This window comes from Canis lupus, chromosome 17 (assembly GCF_048164855.1).
Source record: "Canis lupus baileyi chromosome 17, mCanLup2.hap1, whole genome shotgun sequence".
NCBI classification, from domain to species: Eukaryota; Metazoa; Chordata; class Mammalia; order Carnivora; family Canidae; genus Canis; species Canis lupus.
Genome location: NC_132854.1, coordinates 53,137,299 through 53,156,297, shown reverse-complemented (window position 1 = coordinate 53,156,297; position 18,999 = coordinate 53,137,299). Strand labels below are relative to the sequence as shown.

General features: G+C 38.9%; 1 long non-coding RNA gene across 1 annotated transcript; it reads left to right on the top strand.

Moving 5' to 3' along the window:
• The first annotated feature begins 1,618 nt into the window (after positions 1–1,618).
• LOC140608111 (uncharacterized) lies at positions 1,619–12,410 on the top strand. The gene is made up of 3 exons (XR_012010089.1): positions 1,619–1,988; positions 3,451–3,618; positions 10,808–12,410. It is a non-coding gene; the product is annotated as an uncharacterized lncRNA (long non-coding RNA).
• The last annotated feature ends 6,589 nt before the right edge of the window (positions 12,411–18,999 follow it).

Here is an 18,999-nt window from a genome sequence, read left to right as displayed (position 1 = left end):
TCAGTGTCTATAATCTTGTATTTCTATTTATCCTGAGAGAAAAGTTTTGAGCATCTGTTGTGGTCAAGGTAGACTGTTTAAAGGATGTAAAGATGGAATTAAGGTCTTCAGGAAGCTTGGATTCTAGCTGGAAGAGAGAGATGCATGTATTGCAATCCCCATGTAGCTTGAAATCAACACTTGTGCCTAGAACTGTATGTGCTATCCAAAATTGGTGATTTATTGAATTTATTTTACAGAATTATCACCTTCCCCAGAATAAAAACATTGCATCCCAAAGTATTAGAGCCCAAGATTTCCAAACTCAGTCTCTAAGACAAAGTTGGAGCAGATTCCAAATCACTAGTCTGCTCAAAAGGGATGTTTTTAAGTTGAGAACATGAAAGTGACTGAATTGCATGTCATATTATATTTTGAAATAATAGAAAAGTTGCAAAAATGGTTAGAAAATTAAGCAGTAGGGAAGAAAACAGATGACCTAAGCATCTTTGGAAAACAGTGTTTTGACTGGATACTGTAAGGCTAAATACAAGAAGAACTGCCACAAACAGTGTATTGGTAAATTTGTTCCTCACAGGGATATGGGTTCACAACTCTGAAACTATTTTATATACATAATAGGGTTGAACTAATGAATAAACATATAATGAAACTCTAGAAAAATATATTGTTGACAACTAACATGGCATATATTTCCAAATTATAATTGGAATATTTATAATTAAAATATTTATATAAAGAATAAAATATAAAGAGTTCACTTATAAGATTAACACAGAAATGATATTAACTAAAGATTATCTTAGGAAATGTAGTTTGATGAAGGTTTTTTTTTTAATTTTTTTTTTTTTTGATGAAGGTTTAATTTGAGTAAAAGATTAGTTTTATAAGTATAGTCTTTTTTTCACTGCTAATGAGCTGGAAGGTACTTGATAAATACTCTTGATAACTTTGCCTGAGGAGAAAGTCCTTTATTTTGTGTTTTGGTCCAGGAAGTCCAATATTCTTTAGATTTGGAGAAATGAACCATGAAACAACCCACTGTTGCATCTGGCACGTGAAGGTAGAGGAACTACGTATGAGAGGGGGGCTCTCCTGGATCTGCAGGCCTCAACAACCTTCTAATGGAGTTCAGCTCTGGAAGGCACAACACCTCAAAACCTAGGGCCACTCTTGGGGAAGGGACCTTCTGGCAAGTTTGGAAAAGCTCCTTGTGACGTAGTGAGTCTCATGATGTCTTTTGGGGCCTCAGGCATTTTAAATATCTCCACCATCTCTTCATCTTGTTTTGAGCATTTGGATTTCTCCACCATCTCTTCATCTTGTTTTGAGCATTTGGATTTCTCTTCTTTCAGCTCTTGAATCAGAGAAGTTAATTCTTCCATCAACAATGAGTTGGTTCTCTTGACCTTTCTGTAAGTGTCCATAAGGCTAGTTATATTTAAAGACTCTTTCTCTAGCCTGGTATTCTCTGAAAAGGGTTTAACCCCAGTATCCTCTTTAGTAGCCCTCAGCTTGTCAACTAGTTGGACTTTCTCTCTAATCCATGTAACCAGCATTTTTGAAAGCTGCTTTTCATGTCTTACATAAAGCCAGCTTCTAACAGACTGAACAAGTCTGAATAGAAATAAGAGACCCACCAATAAGGTGATGACAAGTGGACACATCACTATTTCCCACTGGATGTTGTGGAAAGCCAGTTGTGGACTCAGATAATTGGGCAGCATTTTCTCCACCACCTTGCCCAGCTTCCCAAGAATCAGCCCAAATCCAAACTTTGTAGAAGATAACAGCTCCTCCATGGCATGGATCTACCACTGGGTTCTGCCCAGTAACCATGGAACCACCAGCCACAACAAAACCTTGGGAACACCCCAACATTCCACCTAGAACCCAACCAAGGCAACTGACAGCCTGGAATGGTCAGTGATATGGTCAATGGAGGAGGGAGATTTGCAAGTAAAATATACTTGTCTTAAAAACATAAAGTAAGTAAATATATTTATAGCCTGGTTTCTCACAGTTGGAAACATAAATTCTAAATAAGAAAAGGGAGGAAGTTAAAACAAACCATATGATGCAGGATTGGAGTTAGAGAAAACAGTATGAACTGATTTAAAATACACACACACAGAGTATATATAAATGTGTATATGTGCATGTGTTACTTTACATATTCATATCTCTAGCTTTGTCTGCAATGAGGGCTTAGAAGTAATGACACTCCAGTAGCAATAAGCACGCCTAGTGCCCAGATCTTGGTTGTTTCCTGGGGGAGGGAAAAGTCAAGGTGAGCTGTACTAAAAAATAAAAAAAAAAAAAAAAAAAAAAACCAAGAAAAAGAAAATACAATAAAGGCACATTGAAAGGGCACAGGAGCCTACTTGAAAAGAGTTCCTAATGCCCAACTCTGAAACAATTTTAGCAACAAAATAATTAACAATAGGATTGGATCATAACCCAAAGGACTAAATAAATATCCTTGAGTTCATAAATAAACAAATAAAAGGTAAAGAAGAGACAACACTTCCTTACAGAACTCCCACTAATAAATGTGGAAGGAATAAGGGAACTATAAAGTCTCCATGATCATATCTGAATAGTAATTGCTGCTGGGAATAATCATGGATGGATAATAAAATTAGTGGGCAAATGTTTAAGGAGAAACCAAATATTTTTTTTTAATTTTTTTTTAATTTTTATTTATTTATGATAGTCACACAGAGAGAGAGAGAGAGAGAGAGAGAGAGAGAGAGGCAGAGACACAGGCAGAGGGAGAAGCAGGCTCCATGCACCGGGAGCCCGATGTGGGATTCGATCCCGGGTCTCCAGGATCGCGCCCTGGGCCAAAGGCAGGCGCCAAACCGCTGCGCCACCCAGGGATCCCCCCAAATATTTATATAGTCTTAAAGTACCTCTCCTAAAATATATTTTTAAGTGAAAGATGAAACTATGGTAAAAAGGCCTATAGCCAAGTGATCAAGCTTAGCATCACCAGTAATAAGATAAATCAACATCCTGTATCCTTGATATGATGGCCTGAGGAAGGCACATCTCTGCGGTTTTCTTTACAATAATATATAACTTCAATTTAATCATAAGAAAACATTGGACAAACCCATATTAAAGAAACTCAACAGGCATGAAAGACAAGGAAAGTCTGAGAAACTGTCATAGATTGGAAGACACCAAGGACACAGGACAACTAAATGCAAAGTGGGAATCTAGAATAGAAAAAAAAGGACTTTGGTAGAAAAACTGGTAAAATCCATATAAAATCAATAGTTTACTTAATAGTATTACACCAATATTAATTTCTTAACCCTGATCATTCTACTATTTTATGTTTACTATGTTCACATCATGGAAAGCTGAGTAAAGGGGATATGGAAACTGTTCTATTGGCAACTCTTTGTATATTTTTTTCAATTTTTTATTTATTTATGATAGTCACAGAGAGAGAGAGAGAGAGGCAGAGACACAGGCAGAGGGAGAAGCAGGCTCCATGCACCGGGAGCCCGATGTGGGATTCGATCCCGGGTCTCCAGGATCGCGCCCTGGGCCAAAGGCAGACGCCAAACCGCTGCGCCACCCAGGGATCCCTATTGGCAACTCTTTGTAAGTCCAAAATTACGTCAAAATAAAAGTTTAAAAATAAAAACCAATAAAGTTAAGCATTCTGACTCTTCTTTCCACAAATGGATTTGAGATCACTCAAGTACTATTCTAGTTTCCTATGGCTGCTATAACAAATTACCAGAAATGCGGTGGCTTTTAACAATGCAAATTTGTTATCTTACAGTTTCATAGGTCAGAATTCAATGTGGGTCTTGTTGGACCAAATAGGTGTCAGCAGGACCATTTTCATTTCTGGAAACTCTAGTGAAGAATCCTTTTACTTGCCTTTTTAGTTTCCAGGAACTGCCTGAATAGGATGGCTTCTTCATCTTCAAAGCCAACAACGGCAGGTCACACTGCCATCTCTCTGTCTGACTACAGCTGGGAAAAGTTTGCCTTTTTTAGGGACACGTGTGATTAGACTGGACCTACCTTCATAATCTCCATCTCACAGTCTTTAACTTAATCTCCCCTGCAAAGTCCCAATTGCTATGTAACGCAACATATTCATAGGTTTTGGAATTAGGACATCCTTGGGTGGGGGGTATTATTCTGCTTACCATACGGACTTTTCAGGGAAAATGAGACTTAACTCTCTCTGTCAGCACCAGGGAACTCCTAAAAGACAGACAAAACAAATTCCCAGAGTTTTCCTATGAAGTCAGTTGAAGTATCCTGCACAGTGTTGGCTCTTAATTAATGATCAATGATTTGCCCTGAAGATGAAACTACTACACTACTACCATCAGTTCTTTAGTCAATGTTGGACTACCATCCAGGTGGTTCATTTGTATCCAGATGGTGTTCCCATTTCCACTAGGAAGTTCTCAGCCTTTGTTAGAACTACACCTCCAGGCCCTCCCATTCTCATTTTGGCTGGGTCCTGTGGCCAAGTTGAGATCTACTCAAGTGCCCTGCACTGCACCAGGCACAGGGTAAATATGTAATAAATAATTGTTGAGACGAACTATCATGAAGGTGTTGCCCATGCAGTAGACCTATATGTCCTTGTTTCATATCTGCTTTGGCCTGTTAAGAAATGAAAATCCATTTTTGCCCTGCTTTCAGAAGAATGTAAGAAAAGAACAGAAAGTGGTTCTTTCCATAATTTTGGTGTGATAGAGCAGATAATGTTTTTTTATTATGGTCTTTGATGCAAACAGGGAGAGTCAGGCTGAAAATATGATTTTCATGGACTATTTAAATGTTAAACCTTAGCACTTTGAAGCACCTTATACAATGCCGGATCCTCAAATTATTCTCAGATATTTATATGAATAAATGTACATTTTATTCATGGACCCTTTGCAAAAACCATTAATAGTTTTTGGATCCACTTGCCAACGCAGCTAAATCTGAGCTAAACCATTACCTGAGGGGCTTTTAAAACTACTGATATCCAGATGTCTGCACTTGCCCTAAAATAATCCTGATTTAATTATTCCAATAGGGTCTCAGTCATTAGTATATTTATGCTTCCTAAGTGATTATGATTGAAACCAAGAAGCAAAACAACTAACTTAAAGAAATGGTGCCTCTCAAAATGTGCTTTGCAGAAGAAATGGGTGTGAGGTTGCCCTCCCGCCCCCGGTTGAATTCGGCCTCCATTTCTTATGTACAGGTGACATCCATTTAGTAATCCGATGGCTTCTTCAGAGGTCTAACTGGCACAGTCCTTTTCACTGCTTGCCCAAGTTGTTCATTCTGGAAGCATCACTCTCTCTCGGTTGTCATTTCTGCCCCCACCTGGCTTGCTTCAGTTTGCTCTGTTGCTAGACCAGGACTAATGTTCTATGCAACACCCACTCTGCCCCCTGCAGCCACCTTCATGCATCCTCATTTGTCACTTTCATGGCTCCGATGCTTTCTTTCATCCTTCTGTGATACATCCTCATCCATTGTAATCCTTTACTATTTTCTTTTTGTTGTTGTTAGAGAAAGTGAGTATGCGTGTGTGCATGTGAAGTGGGGAAGGGGCAGAGAAGGAGGGAGAGAAAATCACAAGCAGGCTCATATCCAGTGCAGAGCTCAAGAGGGGGCTTAATCTTATGACTCCAAGATCATGACCTAAGCTGAAATCAAGAGTTGGGGACTCAACCAACTGATCCACTGATGTGCCCCTCTTTGCTATTTCTTAGTCCAAATGATGGGAAGAATTAGAGTGGGAAAGGAATTCAATGAGGTGCTGTGGCCACCATAAAAATATGTCTCCCAGATCTCCAACTACAGGAAGCTGAGTTGACCTATGGGTCCAGGTGCTATGCTTAGGACTCCACTATCCCATTAGCACAAGGCCACCCTTCCTTTGGATGCTCCCAGGCTATGGCTTAGCATTACAAGATGCTAAGTTTGACGTATCCCTGAAAGCCTTCAGCTCCTCTGACTAGTGACTTGGGTTCAAGGGCTCCTTATGGGCCTTGCCAAATGTACCCAGAACTGCACCATCAAGTGAGACTCTTCCCCACCCTTTTCTCCTTTCTTTCTTCAAAGATCAGGACTACAGCCAACATTTATGGCTCTCCCTGTCTTCCCAGCTCCCTCTGCATTTTTTCCCTCCCATGCATCTCCCTAGATAAATTTATTACACATTTAATCCCATCTTGGTCTGCTTCTTGGAGAACCCAAACTAGCATGTGTACTATAGGGGGATATGGAAAGAATAAGTGAATTTCAGTCTAAAAGAAAATAATAACTATTCCTAAATTCATTTATTTAATCATCATCAACTAATGCATACGTGTGTGTGTGTGCACATCCATTCACTTTCAAAGAAGAGATGTAAGGAACAAACAAATTGGGCAATTGGATAGCAAAAGGAAAAAACCAATAATATATGCCAAAAGGACTCACAGCACTGGTTCTCAAACCCTGGTTTCACATTAGAATCACTCAGAAAACTTTAAAAAGTGTCCTTCTTGAGTTTCCAATGCAAATGGGGGGATGATCCTGGGAATTTGCACTTAAAAAGCTCCCCAAATGATTCAAGTGTGCAGTAACATTTGAGACCCTTACCCTATAGGTGTGCATACAGATAGGCCACAATTTATGGTACCTATAATACGTAAACTACCGAGTTGCTCAGGAGAAATGTGGTTAATCGCAGTCCTGAGGGAAGAGAAAAATTTCTTCAGCAGATCTTCACAAAGGAAATACTGTGGGATGTCATCAACCACATCCTTAACAACATCCTTACAGTAAACACAAAAATGACTTTCAAAGAGTTGCTCCCTATGACATCCTTCAATGTTGCCAGGTTCTTTCCATGTGCTACCACTTAGCACAGGCAGGTTCTGCTCACGTACATATTTGGAGAGGAATTTTCCACGTTGGTTAGTGTATCTCACCCCAAGAAGGCTTCACGCTGTCTTAGGGTAAAGTTTCATGGTTGAACTCCAGGGGTAGCAGAGAATATACACTTTTATCTTTTTTTTTAATACTGGGATTCTGTATAAAATTGTTTCTTCAGAAGATTCTACTGCTAATGAGCATTTGAAAATCACTCCTCAGCCTAAAGAAAAAGAAACCCTCCCACTTTTCAGCAACTCTAGGTTGACCTCAATTGAACCCACATAAATCCTGACTTCAAAATCATGGAAATAATTCACTTCACTGTGGAATGATCAATAGAGATGAATTTCAGACTGACTTGATATCCAAATAGATAGGGCATGCCTGGCCAGGAGTGCAGAGGTAGGTGCCACACAGCTAATGCTAGGCTACAACACACGAGAGAAACACATTCCTCTTACATGGCTGAAGTTTCAATGACAGTAACTCAAAGACTGACAGAGTCCCCATCTTAGAGTTAATTCTTTTCATTTCCTCACAGCCGTTCAGACAAACTATATAAAATCTGAATATGAAGAAATGAGTTTGTAAAAGTCCAGGTTTCTTGGGACTTGATACATCAAAATAAGTCACCTTGTTGGGATTCTTACCTCTAGACTCTAATCTGGCCATCCTCTATCTTCAGAAGGAACACCCCAGGGAACCTCCTCATCTGGGCATGGGCCACACCTGCACAGATCAGATGGGTCTCACCAGCTTCCTGTGCCTGGCTCATGTCAGTGCTGCATACTGAACTTCTGGCTGCTTCCCCTTCCTGAACTTTTCTACCCAGCACCCTTGCAACAAACCTGGAATGGCAGGTTTTAAGAAGTTCAATAAATTAGCTCTCCATCACTTCAGATTTACTAATCTCCTTTGCTTATTGAGCTGCAGTTCACAGCACCTCTGCTGAAACTGATTAGAAAAAAACTTAATATACAGTTCCATTACCTATGAATTAATGTATGCTTCAAGGATATTGCTTTTCAGCCAATGGAAGGTGCATGCTATTAACATTTTGGAATGACCCTAGTAGTGACTTTGAAAAACTTAAGCAGGAGGTGTATTAAAAATCACAGAACCAGGCAGCAGCAACAGTTGAATGTGAGTTCCAGGGTGGGTCTTTATACCATGCCAAACAAATGAGCAAGACTGTCCAAAGAATCAGAGTTCAAGGATACCCAGAAGAGAGGGGGAGAAAAGAGTCATTATATCTGCTGATCAACTTGGATCTTTGTTATTATATCACTTCTATTCTTGCTTCAAATGGACATGCACAGAAAATGCTGATGTGGAGCAAGAGATTCATTTTTTAAGTATCATGACTTATAATTTGAAATGACCATTCACCTACTCCACCCCTATTCCATATTCACCAACAGCCTATCATTCTGCATGGATGGTAGAAGTAAAAAGAGCCATCATTACTTTCCTTACAAGAAGAAAGGGAGTCTTGTTTGACTGCAGAATTCCAGATGCAAGGCAGATGCCTCATCCTTGCCTCCTACTCCAGTTTACCAACACTTGCCTTCTGCTAAGGCATGGGGGTAAAAAAACTTACCAGATTCTTTCTGGAGAGAAAAGTCTAGATAGTGCAGAAATATAAAAAATTGAGCTTGTGAGTAAAATAAAGCCACCACGGGAGGATAAAGGTAGAAAATGACTGAAGAGCCAAGATACAACATTTTACCGACATCACCGCCATCCTGGTTTTTACCCTATGCTGGCCTATGTATAGTCCTGATGTTAGCGGAGCATGGGTATGCCAAAGGGCTCACTATTCTAGCCCAGCACTGACATTCTTCTGGAGTGAGCCTCCCCCTTTTCAGTTTTGGGTTCCTGTCATCCCTTCTCTTCCCCTTGCCACTATTCTAGGTCCCCATCCTGCTGCCCCAGTGTGGCCACATCAGGATGGCTTGGGAAGCAGTCACATGGGGACAGGTTCTCCCCAAGAGTTTGCTCAAAGCTTGTGGCAGGTTTACCAGTTAGCAAAATAAAATCTGCTTCCTCACTTCTAGTTTTAAAGCTCTTCAATGGTGCACGTGAGTAATGACATGGGTAGAATTTAATATCTAGTGATTTGCTAAACTTCTTTTGAAAACTGCAAAACCTTTTCAGAGGCAATGCAAGAACACACTTTGAGATCCCCGTTTCCATCCTAAGTGAAAGACAGGGACCAAGAAGTTAAAAGAATAGAGCTGTAATAGTGCCAGGCTGAGGGCAAATGAGCAAAATGCCAGGCTGTGGAAAATCTCAGTAAATCAGTTCTGGAAATTGTTCTTCTCCTTTCTTGCCCCGAGACCAAAAAAAAGTGAAGTAAGGAATGGGAAATTTTATCAAATTGGACTTCACTTCATTATTCTCCTTCTCACAAATCCACCACTCTCCAGGGCAACCTAACCCCAGGTGATGCTTTTTTTTTTTTTTTTTTCAGGTGATGCTTTTTAAATAAGGTGTTCTGTCTCAGATTTGCCTGGTCACAATTCACTGGTGACTGCACAGGAGAGTTAAGGGTGGGAGGTTTTGCCACCAATGCTTTTAAGAAAGGCCTGCAATGTTCTTAATTTTATTGAGCTTTTCTACTGTGTGTCCATATATGCATGTGTGTGGTCAACGGCATTTGTGAAAATAATCTTTTAAACATAGATATAGATAGATTGATTGATTGATTGATTGATAGATAGATAGATATAATATATATTTATATATAACAACAGGAACATTTTATTTTTTCATTAAGCTTAGTTTCTTTTTTTAAGATTTTATTTATTCATGAGAGACACAGAGAGAGAAGCACAAAGATAGGCAGAAGGAGAAGCAGAGGAGCCCGATGAGAGACTTAATCCCAGGACCCCAGGATCACGACCTAGCCAAAGGCAGATGTTCGACTGCTGAGCCACCCAGGTGCCCCAGCTACTTAGTTTCTTATTAAATATTTTTAAAAAGTGTTTTCTATCTGATTATAATTTTTTAAATGATTACTGTAGAAAAGGTACCATAAGGAAATACTCAGAAAGGTACATAGGATTTATTGACAAGGGGATTTTTCCCTTGCAACATTTTTCATTCTTAAATTGTAAATAACCCAGATAGTCAAAAATAGGGTTTAGACAAACATAGCTGTACAGCACAGTCATTAAGAATCATTTAAGGATATGGGATAGTGATCACAATATATAAAGAGGGAAAAATATGGTTATAAACAATATGTACTTTATGATTCCATTTACTTTTTTAAAAAGATGTTATTTATTTATTTATTCATTCATTCATTCATTAGAGACACACACACACACACAGAGAGAGAGAGAGAGAGAGACGCAGAGACACAGGCAGAGGGAGAAGCAGGCTCCATGCAGGGAACCTGATGTGGGACTCGATCCCAGGACCCCAGGATCATGCCCTGGGCCAAAGGCAGCCACTAAACCGCTGAGCCACCAGGGATCCCCTATCCCATTTACTTTTAAGTATTTATTAATTTATTCATGTAAAAAAGAAGAGCTTATTCCAAAAGATTAAATGTTATAATTTCAGGTCGATTCCAAGTGATTTTTATCTTCTTTACAATTTCTTTGTGTGAAATACTTGCAGTTACCATGTGTTATTTTTGGAATTAAAAGAATAATTCTTTATTACTTTCAAGTTCAAAAGGGATAATTACTCCAATACCTAAAGAACTAGTTGTGTTCATAGTGGTTAAGTCTATCCTTTGAGGGGCTGGTCTTCCTTCTAAAAATTAAAGAATGAGGTGTCCCTGCCTTCCTTGTAGTGAAGGCAGTGAACTTCTCACTAAGCTCCTTGTCCTTCTAGGTGTTTGGCTTCTCAAACATCTCAGAGCCTCTGTCCTCCCTTTTCTTTCTAGGTCTAGCAGGCAGGAAGAAGATGCACGCACTTTGCCGCAGCTGTTCCATCCAGGCACTGACTGTGCACCTCCAAGTTTCTCTGGAAGACAGAGCGCATCACCACCCACCTACCATCACTGACAGGCAATAAGAATTGACATGTTCCAGGCAAGGAGTCTCAGGACCAGAGAGATGAAGTGATAAAAGTTCTAGAAAAGCACCTCACTTTCCTGCTTCTCCAACACCAGCCACATCCACTGTCATTTGCTTTTAGGAAACCAGGGCACATCTAAGTGAGAAAATGAAATGACATAGTGACTACTCTCTGTGATAGTGAATCCAGGTCTCCTTACTTACATTCCTTCTCAGGTAGTTAGCCATTAAATCAGTGCTCCAAAATTTTAATTTCAACACACATGGGTGTATCCATCCTCATCAACAAATTCTCATTGGGTACCTTCTCTGCACTTGGCAAAATCATAGGTATAAGGAAATAACTGCAATTTTCCTGCTCTGAGGAATTCGAATCAAGGGAAAGTTATGTAACTATATGGGAGCATGAGTTTACTGTGGGTGGAATATTATATGGGGACTTTCATCTTTTTATTTTAAATCATTCTGTGCTATCAATAAACAGAATGACCAGAATAATCTGAATCAGTTTTACTGTGCAAAATTAAAATTCAAAAACTTTTTATTGTATTCTCCCCAGATCTCAAGAGTAGAGTTTAATGAGTGTAGTAGTTTAGAGATATAAATGAGCCATCACTCTTCTTTTTTTCATAAGGATAGTGATTTTAATGATATCATTATCTCCACCAGCTTCTAACACAAGGAAACATAAGATTGATCCATTTTCCCCAAATCTTTTGTGTAGTAAGTTTTTATGCAAGTGGAAAACTTAATGCTAACAGAAACAAATTTGACCACGCTTTTTAAATTATAGGATAATTACTAATTCTGTGGTCATTCATTCCCATGCCATCAACTCCAACACAGGAAACTATGAGAAATATAACCACTGGTAAAATTAAACCTGCAATTATAGCACCAATTTCTAGGATATGTTGATTTTTCTCTGTTTTGCAACATGTACATAGATATATAAAATTTTCTCATTTATTCCTCACAATTTGACTTTGTAAGTGCAGAGTTTGTCATGTTATAATGATTTTAATACATTTAAGAGGGTATTTGATCCTTCTTATAGCTTTCCTTTTCAGTTTTTAATTTGAGAGTTATAGTATCGTCAATGTTTTCAGTTTCCATCCAAACCGCCCTTGAAAACACTAATAAAAAAAGAAAGAAAGAAAACAAAAAAGAAAAAGAAACAAACATGAGGCAAACATGCTTTATCTTAATTCATCATCATCATTTTAGCCAATAATTATCCTTGTCATCTACCATTTGGATCAATCACTGTGTTTGCAGTGAATTCCCATCACACTTGATATTTTTACTAATACCTACCATCTACTTGCAGAATTTTTTCTAGGTACTCTATATTTCTCCCATTCACTACCCTCAACCCTTCTCAGTTTTGAGGGCAGTGTATTCAAAATTTCATTATGCCTCTACTTACAACCATTCAAACAGCTCCCCAGTTTTCCTCATTGGTTGAAGCTCCCTCTAACCAGAATCCTCACTCCACCAATACTATTTGTATAATTGGTTTTTGGTCTTTTTCCTTTTCTATAGCCAATATAAACTATTAGTTTAACAAATTTCATTCAATTCTCCATATTGTTCTTTCCTCTCTGGATCAGTATTGTTAGTCTTAAATTACCAGTTCCATTGGCAGGGGCCCTGGCTAATCCAAATGCCACAACTACACATCTGACATGACATAACCTTACCCACAGACTGGAAGTGGGCAGGATGATAATCTTAGTAATAATAGTTAGCCCTTGGTGCTTTGTGTGTGTTATCTGGAACTGAACTCAGTTTAAATGTGGAGCTATTGTGATGTGATGAAGAAGAGGACCAAGAAGGCAGAGAAAGAAGCAAGAAAAGTAGAATAGCTGTGGTTAAATCTCCAGTGCCAGAAAAGTACTGGAATGGAATCTTGGCTCCCTAGCTATATGCTACACACTGTCTGGTGAACAAAAAGTGATAACACCCCTGCCCTCCCAGTATTAGCAGTTTAGTACTAGAGATAGGTAAAGGGGCACAGAAGGACACAGGATCAGAGAGTCTCCTTGAGGGAAGTGTTGTCTGAAAGACAGGTCTGTGTTAACCAGGAAGAGGCAGAGAGGAGCATAGTAAGCAAAGGTCCTACTTCATATGAAAGATAAGGCTTATTAAAATAGTGCAAAAAAAGCACCCAACATGGTTTCTAGTACATGGTAGTGGTTGATAATGTTAACAATGGTGATAGTGGTAGTAATGATGATGATGATGGTGATAGAGATGGTAGTAGTGATGCTGATGCTGCTGGCAGTGGAGGTGGTGGTGATGATGGTGATGGCAGCAGTGGTGGTTGTAGTGATGGTGATGGTGACGGTGGTGGTGGTGTTGGGGATGGCGGTGGTGACCACAATAACTGTGATGGAGGAAATCTCCTTTCAAATTATTGCCATCTCATTCTCTTAACCAACAGTAGAACTGATTACTGACATTTATTCTTTTTCCCAGGTTCTAGGTCATGCTTTAGTGAAAGTACTTATTTGAAGTGCATTTCCTTAAGAACAGGCAAGACAAAGGAAAAAAAAGAACTAAAAATCTGGATTATGGACATCTGACTAACAATTTCTTTTATCTGTCAATTGTTAGTGCAGTATTGCAAAGCTTACTGATATAATCTTTATAAATGGAAGAAAAAAATATAGACAATCTATTGTGTTCATTAAGGTGTGAGTGTCCACTTTCTCCAGGGGAAAAAAAATCTCACTGGAGCAATTAGATAAGACATTTGCCTAATACTACAAGTTCCTCAGTCCTAGTAGAACAAGGAAAACAATATTTCTTCCAGAATAAATAATATTTCTTCCAAACCACTCCCCCTTCAGACCACTTCTGGGTAATGGTCGTTAATGGCAGCATGAGTTTTCTAACAGTCTTGCAGAGACTATGGAAATCATGGTCCATGAAGTTTCCCTGTTCACCTTCACATTTACCAGCCATTTCAATAGGTAGGCACTTACATTAAAAATTTCTGAAGTGCTGTGGCAAAATATGCAGTGAAATATAATTTGCCTGGATGATTAAACCCCTATCCATGCCCTTTACCTCCTTGTACAGCTGCTGTACATATATCAAGGTTCAAAGGATAAGAGAATCTAACAGTTACAAACACTGAGTTCACACACCCAGAAGATTTCCATGAAAGCCAAATAAAAACACACAGACAGGTGTGGTTGTTCATCCTTGTTTTCTTTTAAGTAGAGTGGCTATTTTCTATTTAGACCTTACCTGATTTGTTTATGTAATGTTTATTCCCAGTAGGCAATTGCCTGAAAAAAGAGAAGGTGATCATTGTAAGCATGAGCTAGAGGAACTGCCATCTTCCTACCAGTGTGTAGGAAATAAATCAATTCTTTAAGGCAGAAGTTCTAGGAGAAGCATTCCTCCCACCTAAATCCTGAAATTATGTGTCCATATGCACAGGTGAATTCCCCTCACCCTGTGCTTCCTCCCCCCAAAAGGCCAATGCTTTCTTTAGATCTTGGGTGGAGTCTATAACCACAGAAGAATTGCTAAAACCCATTGCTCAGCAGAGTCTTCCTTTTGTTATTCTTCCACTGGGCAACTTTTAAACACCTAGAAAGATAACTTTAAAAGGGCAGTGCCTCTGTTTAATTGCTCATAAATTAGGTATGAGCAGCATAATGTGCAATAAGTATTAGAATGATATGGATGTTAAACAGGTAATAGAATAAAGTGATCGCCTGTCCAGTCATCAGAAAATATCATCAAGCAGGGTAACAATAAGAATACACGGCTATTTAATTTTTTTCAATTGCTATTTAAAAACACTTCAAAACGTCAGGGTGTGTGTGGATGATTATGCGATATCCTTCTGACAAAACTCTCTTCAGTTGACATATAGGGCAGGAATTTGAGTGCTGTAGAGAAATCACCACATTTGCTGATATTATGCTTTTTGCAATTGTCATGGTCTGTGAATTTTTGAAGTCATATTCCCGCACTCGGTCCTTCTGTGCTTTGCTCATTTTTTCCAATGCACTTCATGCTTCAGTGGTTGTCATTTTAAGTTTCCTTAAAAGCAGGATTCTATGGATAATAACTGAGTTCATGTCCACCTATAACTGGCAACCTCTACTGGAGAACCAAACCAGCAGTTCTGGAACAGAGTGAGATACTGGAGGGCGGTGGTTGTCTATTTATATAGGTGGTCCTAGTCACTCACCTGCAGGGATATAATAAGTACCTTGGATTCCTTCCCTACAAAAGTAAAAGATTTCACTGGATTTATACTAATTATGCGATGTGTCTTTTAAGATGTCTTTTAAGGTATATCATAACTAATGATGTGGCTTTGTAAAAGAATAGAAAGTGTTGTTTTTAAGGGGAGGAGGTCAAGAAGAAGAAAGAAGACAAGAAAGAGAAAAGGAAGAAGAGAGGAGGAGGAGGTCAACTGGGGGTGGAGGGAGAGAAATGGAAAGAGGGAGAAGGAGAGAGAAAGGAGGGGGAGAGAAATGAATGGCCAATGGAAAAAATGTTTTGCAATACAGCCTTCAAAGAACATACTGGGTCAATATACACCAATGTCTTAGAGCTACATTTCTGTGAACAGAAGCTTAAAATGAGGGAAAGAAGCCAGGTGATGGGGCTCTCAGTCTTTTCTTCTGAGTTCTATAGAGTGGGAAACAGATATGAGGAAATATAAATGGTGCCCCCATAGCACTGAGACTGTGCACAATGAAATTATTTCTCTAAAGCTAGAGTCCTAGGAGGAACATTCCCCCATCCAAATCCTGAATTTATACTCAAAATTGTGTATTCAAACTGAGAGTTGCTGGAAGGGAGGCGGGTGCAGGGATGGAGTAACTAGGTGATAGGCATTAAGGAGGGCACCTGATGTAATGAGTACTGGGTGTTATATGCAACTGACAAATCACTAAATTCTACCTCTGAAACTAATAATACACTATGTGTTAAGTAAATTAAATTTAAATAAAAATTTTTAAGCTTATGTGTTCATATGCGTAAGTATATTTTCCCCTCCAAGAAGAGGAGACACAGCTTTCTTTAGATATTCAATTTAGCCCATGACCTCAAAAACTTTGTTAAAACACACTGCTCAGAGTCTGGGTTTCCCAGAACCTCTCTTTCCAGAAGGGTCCAAGTTTCTCTGCTTCTCCTAAACTTAGATTCTAACAGAAGGGGGAGATGCAACAATGAGGGGCTTTGGAATAGCTTTTTTCTGGAGTGTAAGTAAAACCTAATCCATAGCCTCATTCTCCCGAAGCTCATGTCCTAACCTGGTTTACAAGCCCAGAATGCAGATAACTGCCACAGTTCTATGTGGGAAGTCCTTTGCAATTTCCCAAAATCTGTTCCCATTTGCTATGCATTTGTTATTCATCACACCTCTAGAGATAACTAGGTCACCTTACCATTAGTTCACATTTACAGAACAGGAAATTGAGGCCCAGAGAACTAAAGTAGAGTCACTTAAGTTCACAAGTAGTGAACTTGTTTAAGTAGTGGTAGCCTGCCAGGCTAAGAATCTAGGCCTCTGACTCCTAGGTCAGTGGTAGTCCTACTGCAGCACAGTGAGCCCAATTTCCATTGTGTGCAGGAATTCAAAGAAGGGTAAGACATGTCTGTCCACAAGAAAGTTAAAATCAAAACACAGTGTGTTTGTTTTTCTATCCCAGTAGCAAAAAGATTTGTTTAATCATCTCAACCCAACCCTACACATATCCCTGCAACATACCCTGCCCTTTCTCAGAGGCACACAGAATCCAAATCATTTAAAGGGAGACAGTGCTCTTCCTAGACAATAAAGAAAGGAGCCAGAGCTTATTATGCTGCCACAAAATTCCAGGCAGATCAGAAAAACAAATAATGTTCTTTATCACATTTTTGAAGATCTCTTTTGTTTAAAAGAACAGGGCCACAGCCTTGCTAATAAGGGAAATCATTTCCCTTTAATAAACATTTTTACAAATTAATATTTTTAGGAATATGTTTATTTACTGGAATCTGTGATACAGAGTGTTATTAGCTTTAATTTTTCACCTCTTCCTCTATCCACACTATTTTCCACTTAACTATGCAATGTACACCCAATGCGGGTGGGGTGTGCTTCTGTGATTCTTGGCAGAACATTCTTGGGTTTGGACATATGACTGGGTATTGCCAATAGAATAAGACCAAAGTCATATTGTGCCTATTCTGAGCCAATGCCTCAAGAGTCCTTATGGTTTTTCACTAGCCTCATGTAAATCTGCCAACACCTTGAGAAGGCCATACCAGGCTGGCCCACTGGTACCAGTAAGAGGAAGCTGAACATTTGGGACAAGGCTGCATCAACCAAGTCACCTTGGCTGAGCTAGCTGAGTCCACATTTGCCAATCTCTCAAAAGAAGCCTCTCTGAAGATGTCTTCAAGACTAAGTTATCAGCTGTGCTTTTTACAAAGTGAAGTTCTTTTCATAACAGACCATGTATTTTTTGTCCCAATGCAGCAGATAAGGCAATTTTAGTTTAACTTTTCCTGTTGCATTTTAACAAAGAAGTTTCAAGACTTCTAGTTTCACTCTCACGAAATGCTTTTATAGAGGGAACTACCAGATATACCTGAGGGGTCTGGTCCAATTATGAACTAGACTGTGAACCAGTATCTCATCTACCATACTCACCCATGATTCTAGTCCACATGAAAGTTTGTGACTAGGAAGATGGAACCATAAAGAGGATAATTACCCAGTTGATAGGCATCCTATGATGAAAATGCCTCAATTTTTCTATGGGAAAATTATTTGTGCCTGGGAATTTCATACCCAGCTAAACCATCATTCAAGTGTATGGGTCGACAAAGACATTTTCAGATATATAAGAATTTCCTGAGAATATGTTTCAGCAAAATAATGGAGTAAACCAAGAAATATGGAGTTCTAAGATTTAGGAAACAGTGGATCTATTCCCAGGTATGGCAATGAAAGAAAAACTGAGGATGACAACTTTGCAGCAGATTTTGAGAACTACTAGATATGATCAGAACAGGAAGACAGAAATCCTAGGGAGAAGGTCTCCAGGGAAAGTAAAAAGTTAGTATAATGGAGCAAAATTAGAACGTAGGATAGACAGGTTACAACAATACATAACATAAAGAAGCTGGATATAAATGAATGATAACTGAATCCACACAATGAGGAGAAGATTACGTATAGTTCACTCTAGATAACTTTAGCATTATTATACAAAAGTAACCTCAAATCATATTCACTGAGATTGCAATATTAATTACCAGGCCCTCCTGTTTAAGGATTTGATGAAAACACTTATGTAAGTATGACAAAAAACTTTGTTTCAACCAGGGTCTCATAACAGAATTAAGCTTGGAGGGATTATTTTTTTTAATTACCCTGTAGATACATAGCTAGTACCATTTGTGGATGCAAAAAATATTCAGAATGAAATTTCTCACAAGGAGCACTTGGGTGGCTCAGTGGTTGAGTATCTGCCTTTGGCTCATGATCCTAGGGTCCTGGGATTGATTCCCGCATTGGGCTCCCCACAGAGAGCCTGCTTCTCCCTCTGCCTATGTCTCTGCCTCTCTGTGTGTCTTTCATGAATAAATAAATAATTTTTTTTTTAAAAAAAAGCTCTCACACAACCTCAGTTGAGAGGAGCCAGTAGTAAGGATAGTTTCTGATCTGATTAAATCCTTATTTCTCTGCTTTTAATGCCCAGTTCTACTTGTCTCCTATGGTCTTATATTTTATCTGCTGTTGGCCCACATCAGTATGATTCATACCAGTCTGTGTATCCATTGTATATATTTAGATATTTGTGATTGCTAAAAATTCCCTATGCACAATTTTTAATCAATTGTATTGCTAAGAGATCATTATCAGGGAAGTTCCCCACATTGTTCCAGCTGGACTTTTATTCAGATGGTATGATTATACTTCCCCTGACTTCTTGAAGTTAGATGTGGCCATGTAACTTCCTTTGGTGAAAGCAATGAGTGTTATTTCCAAAAGGAGTCTTCAAGAGCTAGTGCATATGTTTTCCGGGTC